Consider the following 13,338-nt stretch of genomic DNA (forward strand, 5'->3'; position numbering starts at 1 on the left):
GCCCGGCTCAGCCGATAATTAAAAATCCGGCGCTCGTAGTTTGACTGCACCGCAGTTTCATGCAGGGCTGAAGACAAGAACATGAGTGATGAAGTATAGAGAACATTTGCATGCACTTCTCAGTCGCAAGCAATGCACTGTGAGACCAAACAGTCTACTTGTTTGCATGGGAAGCATGACCTTGGAGCCTTCACTGAAGCTGAAAAGTTTCAAGCATGAAGAATACTTAAGGCTCATGCTGCTGCCAAGTGTAGAAAAGTTACTGCATGTGTATTGTTTTTTCTAGTACTCCTGCCAATGCACACCTAGAGCGGCATTTCTGTAATGTGATTTCGATACACTTGTTAACAGCAAGGTCACCGGTTTACAGGAATGAACCACAAACGTCCTAGTTAGATGAAAAAGTGACACTGCAAAGGCTGGGCTGACAAATTTGTGGCATGCAACACAAAACTCTTAGAATGCTTTACATGGCCTGTGTTACAGCTTTCTTGAAATGGTAAAATATGACAAACATTGATGAAACTAGGCATGCAATATTTGGAGAGGAAAAAAATATTGAAAATTCAGATTATGACAGATGCACACTTCACTGCTTGATCATGCCAGTGACATAGCTCTTTACGTTTTAAGTGCATTGAAACTTCAGATGTGGTCCTCTACCTCGTCTTGGAAAAGGCCGCATCATGTAGTCCTTCAGCGGGAAGGCCTCGTCCCCCACGAAGAAATAGGGCAGCGGCCCCTCACCACCTAGAGGCCTTGCAGTGGGAAAGCCCCACTCGCCACCAGCAATCTTCTTTTGGAGCGTCGACGAGGCGAAAATTCCGCCATCAGAATCGCTTCCAAAATGCCCCATTTCAACGTAGAGGAACCTGTATGGAAGATAGTTTGAAATTCAGTGCAGATTGAGTAGCAATGAATGTGTTTCTGACAACTGCTCTTTTGATTTGTACCTGTAAGTTATGTTTTAAAGGTCACTACATGTTGCAGTTGCTGAGAATGTGCACTTTGAAGGTTTGAAGGTTTATTTCCGCAACTAGGTGTTGCGAGGACAGCCAGGGAAAAAGCTGTATAGACAGCTTGAGAGGTCCTGGCTTCCTCTTACAGTGCAGCATTGACGGCGGCGGAATAGGACATCAAACAAATAGTAAGAAAAAACTCGTATGCTCTGTGCATAGAATGACACATGTACGTTCAGTAAGCAGTACATTCTGCTTGTAAAAGAAAAAAGAACTATATTAGGTCAAAGAGACTATAAAGGCAAACACAGGGAGGAGAAAATAAAGGACAGCAGAACTGACAGGTGCACTCAAAATGGTAATAGCAAGAAAAAGAAGAACTACATGAATATTTGGGGCAATTCTTTCAGAGAAATATTGGAGACATCAAGATTCTTGTGGCAGTGCAACTGGTTCAGAAGTGTCGGTAAGGTATGCTGCAACATTTGTTTGCCATAGTTTGTACGGCATTTCTTAACATTCCAAGGCTCTGCTGCGCGGGTATCATACACAGTTCTGCTTTGCTCTAACCTAGCAAGTGTAAGTAAGAAGTCATCATTTTTGATTATGGCTCAATGATTTTATACATGGATTGAAACCCAAAGGGCTTAAACGAAATGTTGCCCTCTGCATGGCATTGAGATTGACAGTGTGTCTTATTTATTCATCGCTGCCTGATAGTCAGCAGTCATGCAAACCTGTGGTCGGCCTCATTATTAAGAAGGTGTCTGCAAACTGAACATGCCAAGATTGTCATAATAGAGAGCCTTACCTGTAGTGTGCATCACAAACAGCAAGCAATGACTTGCTGAATGATCCTTTGTAATTTCGATCTGCACTCCCAGAGTTGGCAGGGCATTCAACTAACACATGCTTGCCGTCAATGGCCCCAACGCAGTGTGGCATTTGCCACTTTTCTTCGAAGTCAGCTGCGATCTGCAGAATAAAGTTTAACGGATATGCTTCCATTCATCAAAATGAATTGCGTTGGTCATTCATTAGTTAATCCTGTGAAGTATTCCGGAACACCATGTGCAGTAACAACCTTTGCCTGCAGAGCACAGCAACAATAACATAATTAATATAATGAAGCTTACTTTTAGCCACTCGTCTGCCACCTGTGGATGCCTTAGGTAAAGCGGCTTCAGCACATCCCACAGTGCCTGGCATACTGTTGCCACGAGGCAGCACGCAGTAGACCTTCCTATCAAAAAGTTGTAGGAAAGCTCCCTGAGGCTTTGACCCGTGGCCAGGAACCTGCCAAAGCAATGACATAGAAAGGTTGAACAGCATAGATACTCACTTCACTGGGAAATTGATTTACACACCACAGATGAACTGTTTATACTTGACTATTTATAATGAAAACAGTGCTCACTACTATGCAGCATGAACTCATGAAACAGATCAATTCAGCAAGCATTGTGTTATGACATCGGAACTACAATTGTTATACGCTATACATGAGAAAAAATGTTACCATTTTTCTGACAACGCGGGTTACCTAATTGTCATGGCCAAACGGTCAGCCGCTGAAATGGCACTCCTGAACCTGGTGTCCCGCACAGTTATAGAACTTCGCACCAGATCCAGGAGTGTGTCGAAAGTTCGAGGCGGCATCCGGAGAAAGCTGGAATGCGTAAAGGAGAAAAAAGGATTGAACAAGGAAGGTTGCAAAGTTGTGCTTTGCGCCATAAAGACAGAAATGAAAACTTACTCTCGGTAGTATTCTTCATCGTGCGCCCGCAGCTGCGGTAGCAGGCGGCTTGCATGTCCGGCGACATCCCGCGATCGGAGGCATGGTCGAACCCACCAGCGACGCCGTCGCCGCTCTTTCTGTGCCGTACGCGCGCGCGCAGCAAAAGCTTGCGCGGCCGCAGTGCACATCAGAACAGCGACGACGTCTTCCTCCTCGCTGAGGTCGCCGTAAAACATTCTTGTGTTGAGCCGAGGAGCGATGCAACAAAATGTCTCGGGACAAGCGCGAGCAGTGACTGGCGCGAACCGCAGCAGACGGAAAAAGGGCGCGTACGACCGCATTCCTGATGGTTCTCGTTTGGGACGAGAACAGAACGAGAACAGAACGAGAAGGCGACTCGCGTAGTCGCCTTGCTAGTGTGAACATCGGTAGTGGCGAGCTGCTCCCAGGTCGCATGCGACTGCGAGTCGCACGCCCTTTGCGACTCGCAAGTGTGAATGAGCCCTTAAGCGGTAACCGCATGAGGCGATGTTCCTTCGCGATGCGTCGCGCGATGACGGCGCCGTCGCCCACCGCTGTCGCTGGCGCAAACCGCACGAAGCGACGGGACTCAGCGTCGGAGCGGCGCGTTTTCACTGTTGCTCGACTGCTGCCACTTCTGCGTTCATCATTTTGCGTTAGTTAACGAGTCGGACAACGTTTCTAAGGCTCCATACAAGATAAAACACAATAAAAACATTGACAGAAATATATTTAGGCAATAATTTAATTTTGGTCTAATACACAAAGTCAGAAAAGTGCGCACATTTTTTCCTTTCTCAATGAGCGCGCGTTTTTTCCGTCTGCTCCCGCCCCCCCCCCCCCCCCCCACCCACACACACACACACACTTCCCAGCGTCGTTGTGCGCCATGAAACGCTCGCATTGTTCAGAACCTGCCATGGTGAGGGGTACGTCGGCTGCTGCTCCGCCGAAAAAAAAAAAAAAAGACTTTCACGCTCAAAACGGCTCGGAAGTTGCGCACCCGCAAAGCCTACCTTCATTGGCTAGCCTCGCACGCTATTTCCGGGCGTGGGCGAAATTTTCTGCAAACCCAGAAACTGAGCGACGCGGTGAGCTACTGTGGTTCGGCGGCCCTCAGCTCATCGCGCGGCGTGTCGCCGCGAATTATGCGCGCAAAATTTCGAGAGAAATCTCATCATAAGCGACCGATTCACAAAGTAACCTCATGAAATCAGCCTCTGATAACGACTTCGTTTGAATCCCATTATCCCTGCCAAGCTAAACTTAAAAAGGGCCCAGAGCAACGCAGGCCGCCTTCCTCGCTTCCGCGTCCCATCTGCTCCAGTTTACAAAAGACGCTGCCTTGTCGCCTCACTCAGTAGTAGTCAGGCAAGGCAACAGATCTCTCCGTATGTTATGGGTCCGGGCTAGTTGGAAAACCGCGTTTGGCATAAAGCGCGTAGCAAGACACAGAAGACTCAACAGGACAGACAAACTCTCACCCGCCGCCGCTGTCTTCAAGAGAGGCAAAAAAGAAACGTAAACTCTAGGAAATGCCTGCCCAGAAACACGTGTGACGAATTTTACTGACGTGGCTGCTTGGCGCCAAAGAAAGGAGAGCTTTTTCTTGGTAGTGGCGAAAAAAAGAAAAGGCTCCTGTCGTTGGCGTCACGACTTCTTCGCTTACTGACTCACAGAATGTAGGTACACCTAAAGTCCCTTTATGAGCTTATTCGAAAAAAAAAAAAAGCTGACCTAGGGGCTTTACGTACGCCCCCAGGATATCCAGTGAGCTGGCGCGAAGAAGCAAAGAGGCGGTTTGGGGGGGTTGAATGCCTTTGCGACATAAAGATAAATAAAGTGAAGAAAATGTTCGACGAAAGCTCACATGCTCGCTTAGAAGCGAGAGCGCGCCTAAATAATATGGGTGCCGTCTTTGTCGTCGTGGGAAACGTGTTTTTCGTCGGATTATTTTTTTCTTTTCGTCAGATTCTTTCATCGGGTCTTTTTCCTCAGGAACATGCCAAGTCTATTGACACTACTTCGAACATTCTGCCTTAAACGGGTGGCCCCAAAATTTTATGCAAATGGTGCTCCCACTTGTAACGGATCGAAACTACGGGTATCAATTGAGGCGCTATACGCCCTTTATAGCAGACAGGCGCGTCCTTGCCAAATGTAAGTAGTAAGAAAGAGGTGGCCACCTAACGAGTGCATGCGTCGTTCGTACAACATAGATACAGACTTCGAAAATCTTCCAAGGGCTAGGACAGTTTACATGCGCGTGCAAGCAGGTAGGAAAATGCGCACATGGTGGGACCGTACGTACCAGAGTCGAGATTCGCAACGCGCACAGCAGGCTTGATTTCATTCCGTTGCACACGGGTGTCAACGCTGTCTTCTCGAGTTGCCCTGCGGCGTCCGCTTTCCTCTTTACCGACTGTTTTGAAGCTTGACTCAACTTCTGCGCAACAGACATGGACGACACAGAGAAAAAACCGTCTGCTGTGTTGTTTCTTGTTTACTTCGTCCACGTCGGTTGGGCTGTATAGGTACCACAGTTTCATACACACTTGATTTTAACAAGTTCTGTTATCCAAGCTTGGAAAGCGTTCATTTCCTGGTCGTTGTTTAGGCTGCTGCTGCTTCCGCCGCCGTGCGCTGCAGTGGCGGCGTCGTTTCCCACGCAACCTTGCTGCCGCGTCCTTTCTCTGAGCCACTGAAGCAATGGCGCTCGGTCGGAACCAACTCGAACGCGGGACGGGTCCTCACAGGCACAGCGATGGGTCGGCTAATAAGGCGGTTTCTTGGCTCTTACGGCGTTCCGTCGGCCATCGGTCAGGACGGTGCCGTCTTCTTGTATGCGGCAGTGCGGATGGTTCTCTTCCAGCTGGGTCCCCTTCCTGACGACCCCTGCGAGGAGTGCTTGGCGAAGGTAGAAATCGCTCGGATGTGGTCCCTCCTGGTCCTCGTGGTCGGTCAACTTGCGGATCGAGAACTGCACAAGCTTGTTGATCCTGGTGCTGGGAAGCGTTGCACCGCCGGCGGTCGTCATGTCACTCTGCGGTAAGCCGGCGACCTCAGCACACCGGTCTGCGAGTCAGTATCACCACTCTCTCTCAGTCGCGGCTCCCGATTGATGAAGGAAGGTCTTTCCTCTCGAGAACGCTCCCTTTCACGTGGAGGGTTACCATCCGTGGGATCCCCGTTTGAAGGGGTCATGCAGAACGCCCAGTTCCAGGAACTCTTCTTGTCGTTATGTTGGCATGCGGAAATAACCCCTCAACGCGCATCCCCGAACTAATCGCCCTCCTCTCAATTCGCAACCTTCCTGCCCAGTTCTCACAATCGTGCAAGAAGTGCAGCAGGGCGCAAGAAAGAGAACTGTCTCTAACAACTCAGGAAAGGGAAACGGGAGGACAGCGGGGTGGGTTAGTGTGCCTTGATGTTGTAGTGCTTGGGATTCCCCCCCCCCCCCCCGCCCCCTCCCTCGGCCAGGGTGACAACGGCGACAGTGGCGAAGGTCAAAGACCGGTGAAGGCCCAAGATGCGGGCGATGGCTGGCGCCGGCGGCCACAGCGGCGGAAGCAGTAGCGACGGTGGCGCCGTCAGGTGGCCGAGTCTACCCTCGGGGACATTCGGCGGAGCAGTACGAGGACGTTCTTTCTCCCCCTGGTAGACTGCGGGAAATTCCTTTCCTGCAGTGTCTGATGACTCGGCCTCTACCCCTTCCCATCGACCGAGCTGCGAGAGGGGAACAGCCCTGTTGGGCGACTGCCTATCTGATTGGAAGCCGTTCTTCGAACTTTATTACCCAGTCAGGGATATGGGCAATGCGAGCCTATTTAAGGCTATGAGTGCGGCCAAGAGACTCCCGTTGGCGAAGTTCCCTTCCACTGAGAGTCACTCTCAGCTGCTCTTTTGTAAATCATGTAAATAGCCTGTATAAAGTTTTCCTTGCTTTCTTTTTGACCACGCTACCCGATCCCCACAATGTCCTTTCTAACACCCCGCGCAGCCGCTTCACCCTCGCAGCGGCATGTTGGGTCCCACGCGCAGGTCGCGTAGAGTAAACGCCTCCTGTAACTATAACATGCGCTATGCGAGTGGCGTGGTTTGTAGGCGGTTGCATGGAGACTGGAATAATGCGACTGAACTGGAAAATATGCAGTATATAGATGTTTCGCTCGCAGCAATAATATTCTGGTACTTTTGAGTGTGTATTATGCATCGTACAGTCGCTCTAATCACACGGCAACCCAAAATTAATGACGGACTGACGTGTTCCCCATTCACTGGCTACACTGAAATAGGACAGCGGTGATTTGGTGTTCCTTCGTAGTTGTAATTTGTAGTGCCATGGTCGCCGAATTCAGTACAATTATGCTACATTTGTTGTTTGAACGGAGGGTGTCGAACCGGAGCCCGAAACCGGAACCGAACACGAACTTTCGCCCGGAACCGGAACCGAACCGAACCCATATTTTTTTCGCCTTCTTGGAGCTGAACGTGAACTGGAACGATTCAAAAGAACCGTTCCGAACCGGTTCGGAACTCGGTTCAGCTCCAATTTTGCTTGCACACCCTTTTTTTCTTTGGGACAAAATGAGATAGTCTAGCGCGTAGGTTTGCCCATCCGAAGCTGTCGGCGCTAGAAAGTGCGAAAATGGCCCCCAGTATATGCGACAACACAATTCAATGAAGTCTGGTGTCTGAGAAGAAGCCTAATTGACGCTTCTTTAATGTAGTAGCACCAATTCTAAAGCACTGTACGTCACGTTTATTTGAAATCTTGAGTTATTACTCCTCCCCCTTTACAGTTTTGTGTATGGTTTTAATCAAGTAACAGAAATTGTTAGCACTGATCTAACGCAATAGAGGACTGTAGACACCAAATTTTTGCATGGGTGTTTTCTTCTTTCGCTTCCCACATTGGTGTATATGGAGCACCCCGAGGTATTCGCCTATGACGAAGAAATAAATTATATTTGACGTTCTTCTTGACGCTCTTTTGCTTTCATCAACAGAGGGATGGCTGTGACCTGTAGTTAAAATCAGATTGCATGAGGCACGAAAAAAAAACGGCAATATGACTGCTAATATGTAATTAGTTGTAATTCTAGCCTATGAAGCAGGCTGGTTTATGTGCAGTAGTTAGTGAAAACAACGTATCAGCGTTTACATCACAGTTTTTCCGCTCCTCACGGGACCTAAAGTTCAACTACACGTTACAGCATCGTTTGGTTGATGAAACCGAAAGAGCATGAGAAAATAATTTTTTTTTTATAAATTATTCAGCGGCCGCAGGCGAATCCTATGCAGCTCGCTATGGAAAGAATAAATTCTTTTATAAATTATTCAGCGGCCGCAGGCGAATCCTACTCGGTGATCCAGGTATTATATTATCTAGGGCATCATTTAAGAAAGCACACAATGAAATTACTTGTGCATAGTACTTTAATCCTCCATAAAGTCAGCAATAAAATTCCATTAAGGAAAGATGTCAGGCAAAGAGACCCGAAGTTAAAAATGTCGGAATGGCCGGTTGGTCTGATCGAATGCTGGGCACCACGTCTGCGTCCACTCGTCCGGCGACACGTTGCCGGTTGGGGCAGCAACTCCAAACTTCTTGAGAAGCAAAAAACTAATTTATTGAAGACTGGAGCAAAATACAAACACTTAGAGAAAAGGCGGTTTAAAAGAAGGGCTGAATAAAAGCGGCCGAGACTGGGAATCGGCGCGCTCGTGCCTTTTCTTTGTTCGCAGCGGGTTTTAACTCCTTCGATAATTGGGCGGAGCTTTATCAAATCTGTTCTCACCCGATATCAACCAATACCGCTGCAAATGCACTGTACATACAAATGGGCGGAGCCCAGTGCTCGCCAGAGCCCGACTCTGGGGGACCGCGCACTTTTCCTGAAACATTCGCACTTTCCGAGGCGCCAGCAAAGTCGACCCCTTAGGTAGACAGTCGGGGGTTTAATACCCCTGTCACACGGGCATTTCGAAGGCCCTCGAATCGATAGTCTATCGACTCGAAGGCGATCGAGCGCCGCTACACGGCCAGTTTGAATGGCCATCGAGTCAATAGTCTATCGAGTCGACGGAGCAGCCGGGAACTCTATCGAGATTTCGAGGGCCTTCGAGCGTTGCCCAAGGTTGCTAGCATTGCTTCGAACGACAACAAACATGGCGGCGCCTTTCAAAGCCGGACCCCTCGCTTCGGACTGAATTCTCGTTGTTGCTGCGTTTTTCTGTCCCTTCACTGGTCATAAATGGGGCACTGGTCGTTCGCTTCGTCTCATCTTGCCTACAAGAAAACGTATAAGTGATAAATTTGCTTTATTTTTTTATTTAGAGTGACGATTCTGCCGCTGCTAGGCCTAAGAGAGTCGGTTTGTTGACAGTAATGGTTCCTGTTTTGAGAACCAGATGGCGCCACTATAGGCACCCTGCACCCGCCAGGCACCGCCACCGTCGAGGCAGAGTTCAGCTCCCCCGCGCGGCCAGTTCCTCGTCCCTGTCAGGAAGGCTCGCCCCGCGACTGCGAAGGGATGGCGTCTGCTAGCGGCTGCCGCTGTTTGCATAGGGGCGGGATTTCGACCTATTCATTCATGAGGCTGAAAAATTCTTTCGAGGAGCGAACGTCAGGAAAGGAACGAAGCTTTTTGAAGCAGGCCATGTACTCAATGTGAAAGAGGTGGTGTCGTGCGACGGGAGCGAAGTAGCAGCCCGGTGCGTTGCGCGCACAAGCATCACTGCACCACCGAAAACGATCAAATTAATGCTAAGAAATATTTCTATCTAACGCCTGTCAGCGCTGCACTCTCACTGAGTTTTTTTTTTTATGTAGCTATCTTCCAGTAGATAGCTTGTTGCCCCGAGCTGCAGTTGCAAGGCAGGCAAATGTAAACCCGCTGCTGCCGTTGCTGTGTTTTTGGAGCGGTGTGAAACGCTCTCCAAAACGAGCCGCCCGCAAGCCTGGGGTGTTCCTACATTTAAAAAGGCTTACCCTAAACTTTCAAAGACGGCCAGGCGGCATAACATTTAAGGTAATTAGGAAACTCCAGTTTTTGAGCGAACGACGCAAACCTGACTTCATAACATTCTCTTTTGCCGCACCTTCGGTGTGCGCACTGAAAGTCATGCGGATAACGTCAAACTGTTTGATTTGGATTCTGCAAAAAAGGAGTTTCCCAGCTAATTAATGCAGGATTCCTGCCGAAAGCTTGTGCTCAAGAAGCGGAATTTCATTTCAAGCTTTGTTTAATTTCAAGTGTCGTGAATATTCGACATTTAGATATATGTTTGTTGTAGAAAATTATCACCCAGTCCTTCAGATGTGGAGCAAATATTTATCAGGAACATGTTTCCATTGCCCCTTAAAACGTGCCTTGAACTGTCGAAAAAGACGCTGGACGACAAGGCGCAGTGGAAGCGAGCAAGGATTCCGCGCATAACTGGAACTAAGGGAAACGATTCTTTACTGCGCAAAATTTGGGCTCTTTTAGGTGTGACTGCGGGCGAGTTTCGGCGTGGCTTTTTAAGCTTACATATTGTTGACAGCCAAGTCAGTGACCGGAAATCGTGGGTGCAAGAAGAGGGAAGGGTTCCCAGAGAGCCATTAGCATTCCTCCGAGTCTGCTGAATTTTTTTTAAGCTTACATATTGTTGACAGCAAAGTCATCCGGAAATCGTGGGTGCAAGAAGAGGGAAGGGTTCCCAGAGAGCCATTAGCATTGCTCCGAGTCTGCTGAATTTGCCATGACTCAAAAACCTGTCTAGGAGGTAATGCACGAGTCAAGCAAGCGTATTCCGCACGGGTTTGACCGTTGTTTGACCAGAAACCGCGCGCGCGTGTTGTCCGTCGCGAAGGGTGGCCGTCTCCCAATGTCGTGCTTGAAATCCATAAAATCTTGTCCGAGGTGAATTTATATATGTACTATAGCATCCTACAACACAGCAATGTGTCCTGCTGTTGTTATGTGCCATTTTGTGCTCGAGAAGGAGGCGTACAACTGCTTCGCGACAGCGCGCGCAACACAGCGGGAGCTGTCGGACTGCCCCCGCCTTCCTGACAGGGACGCGCGCGCCGCCGCTGAACTAAATGTGGGAATGCGCCTGCGTTTAGCTTACGTAAGCGTGCATACGCTCGTGGTACGTAGACAGAATAAATTGATGCTCTTTTCTCACTGTATCTGTGTACGCCGCGAGCGGCGACGTGGTGCGCACAGCGAGAAGCAGCAGCGGCGCGGCCGTTCCAACTCGCCCGGGCGTCAACAGATGAAAACAGGTCCTAGTTTCTGCGGCGAGCGAATCCGCTTCGCTTGCCGGACTTTTGAACGAGTGTGAACGCGCCTTATGACTGCAAAAAAGTGTATTTCAACACTTCGTTAAGTTTCGTCAATATATTTTTGTTATTTACGCGAAACCGAACGTAGCGATTGCGGCGCCACACGATCTTGGCGTAAGACGCGAGAACGATTTCATTGGCCATTGAGATTTGCCGTGTAGCAGCACCACAACTCCCTCGAGTTCGATGGCGATCGAAAATCTCGAAGGCCCTCGACTCGATGGTTATTGAACTGGCCGTGTGACAGGGGTATAAGAAGTCGCCGACATCACTGCCGCCACCCCCACTTGACAGCTCATCTCTCTTCAATGTGAGACGGACGCCAACCCTCTGCAGCCCTGACAAGGCTGTTCGCGGTCTGCTGCCCGTTTCCCGCGGCCTTGGAGAGCGCCCGAAGCACGCGACGCGTTGTCTCCATTCTCGACCCCTCCAGACTTCCGACGGACACGGCAGTAATCGGCCAGAGGGGGAAAGAAGCTACTGGCGCCGTAGGCATCTATTTCGCCAATGCTATTCACCGCCTGTTTACAGGAGGTATTCCGAAAACTGGATTGGGAACAGTTGGGGGAGAAGAGTTAATGGAGAATACATAAGTAATCTGCGATTCGCTGATGACATTGCCATGCTAAGTCACTCAGTACATGAACTGCAAAGCATGTAGACAGACAGAGCAGAAGGATGAATCTAAAAATTAACATGCAGAAAACCTGCAATGTTCAACAGCCTAGGAAGGGAACAGCAGTGCGCAGTTGGTAGCGAGGTGCTGGAAGTAGTAAGAGAATATGTCTACTTAGGGCAGGTAGTGACTGCTGATCCGGATCATGAGAGGGAAATAACTAGAAGAATAAGAATGTGGTGGAGCTTACATGGCAGGTTCTGTCATATCATGAATGGCAGTTTACCGATATCCCCCAAGAAAAGAGTATGCAACAGCTGTATCTTACCGGTACTCACCTATGGGGCAGAAACGTGGAGGCTTACAAAAAGGGTTCAGCTTAATGACAACGCAGCGAGCTATGGAAAGAATAATGATAGATTTAACGAGATCGGATGCGGGCGGAATGGGTGAGGAAACAAACGCGGGTGAATGACAACCTGGTCGAAATCAAGAGGAAGAAATGGGCGGGGCATGTAATGCGAAGGCAAGATAACCGATGTTCTTTAAGAATAACTGAGTTGATTCCAAGAGACGGCAAGCGTAACAGGGAGTGGCAGAAAGTTTATCACAACAATCCGCCTCATAGGTGGGCGACGGGGGGGGGGGGGGACGGGGAAGGTTGTTGAATGTGCATTTTTACTAGTGAGTGGAGGATGCACGCACGCGCGCACATGCCCCCCCCCCCCCCCCCCCTGCACACTTTTTTTTTGGGGTGGGGGGGGGGGGGGTCTGGAAAGGAGGCTATACTGCCGACGCATTAAAAAGAACAACTAAAACGATATCCATACTTCGAGTTGGATTCGTACCAGTGGCGACGCAACAGACAAACTCCGTTCAGAGATGCCTTAGGCCACTCGACCATCTCCGAGGCCTCTTGTTATCTTTGTTGCATGTAATATTAGGAACCTTTCTGACCCTCCTCGCGCCTCGATTGATCTCGTCGAATTCAAAGATCTCGGTATAGGTCCTTCGCCACCATGACTCCCTTACTCGGCCCGCACATCAAAATTCCGAAACCAGTCAGGAAGTTGAACTTGCGGAGCATATTTTACCTGCTGTAAAGAGCACTGTTCTCCGAACATTCACCTCGTTGAACGCGGCAGTTCTGCGTGTTCATCCATCATGCGGGTTTTCCACACGCTAAGTGGTCCTTTAAACACGAAGAGTTCGCATGGAATTCCGGAGTCTTTCATCGCAGAAAGATATGTTATAGTGAAGTGCATGATCTCAATGTCCTTTTTAAGAGATTTCTGAAGTATGTCCCCCAAAAAACACAGCATCACGACAGAAAAAAACATTTTGTTTCTCAATATTTCTCATTGCTCGCAGAGGCAGTAGTTCACTGACCACGCCACAAACGCCACATTGGCGCTAAGATACGGCCTAACGAGTAAGGTCCATGTTTGAAGCGTAAAAAAGGTTTTCCCGGCCGTTTGAAACTACTTTCGAGCCCATTTATCACGAACCTGACGGTCACGCGAATTCCGTTCGTTATATCCGATGTTCGCTGTAAGCTGACTCTCCGTATAACAGCCAAAAACAGTAAAACCACTCTGGCGTTTATTTTTTATAAAACTGCGTTATGCGCATCTGCTTGTGCAAAGCCGAGCCTGCAGCGGTTATTTCT

At 49.1% G+C, this 13,338-nt stretch overlaps 1 pseudogene; it reads left to right on the forward strand.

The window, feature by feature from the left end:
• The first annotated feature begins 6,256 nt into the window (after window positions 1-6,256).
• LOC149362952 (uncharacterized) overlaps window positions 6,257-13,338 on the forward strand; it is a 70,037-nt pseudogene continuing 62,955 nt past the window's right edge.

The sequence above is a fragment of the Amblyomma mixtum genome, chromosome 2, assembly GCF_055824585.1.
Source record: "Amblyomma mixtum isolate Tamu chromosome 2, ASM5582458v1, whole genome shotgun sequence".
Lineage (NCBI taxonomy): Eukaryota > Metazoa > Arthropoda > Arachnida > Ixodida > Ixodidae > Amblyomma > Amblyomma mixtum.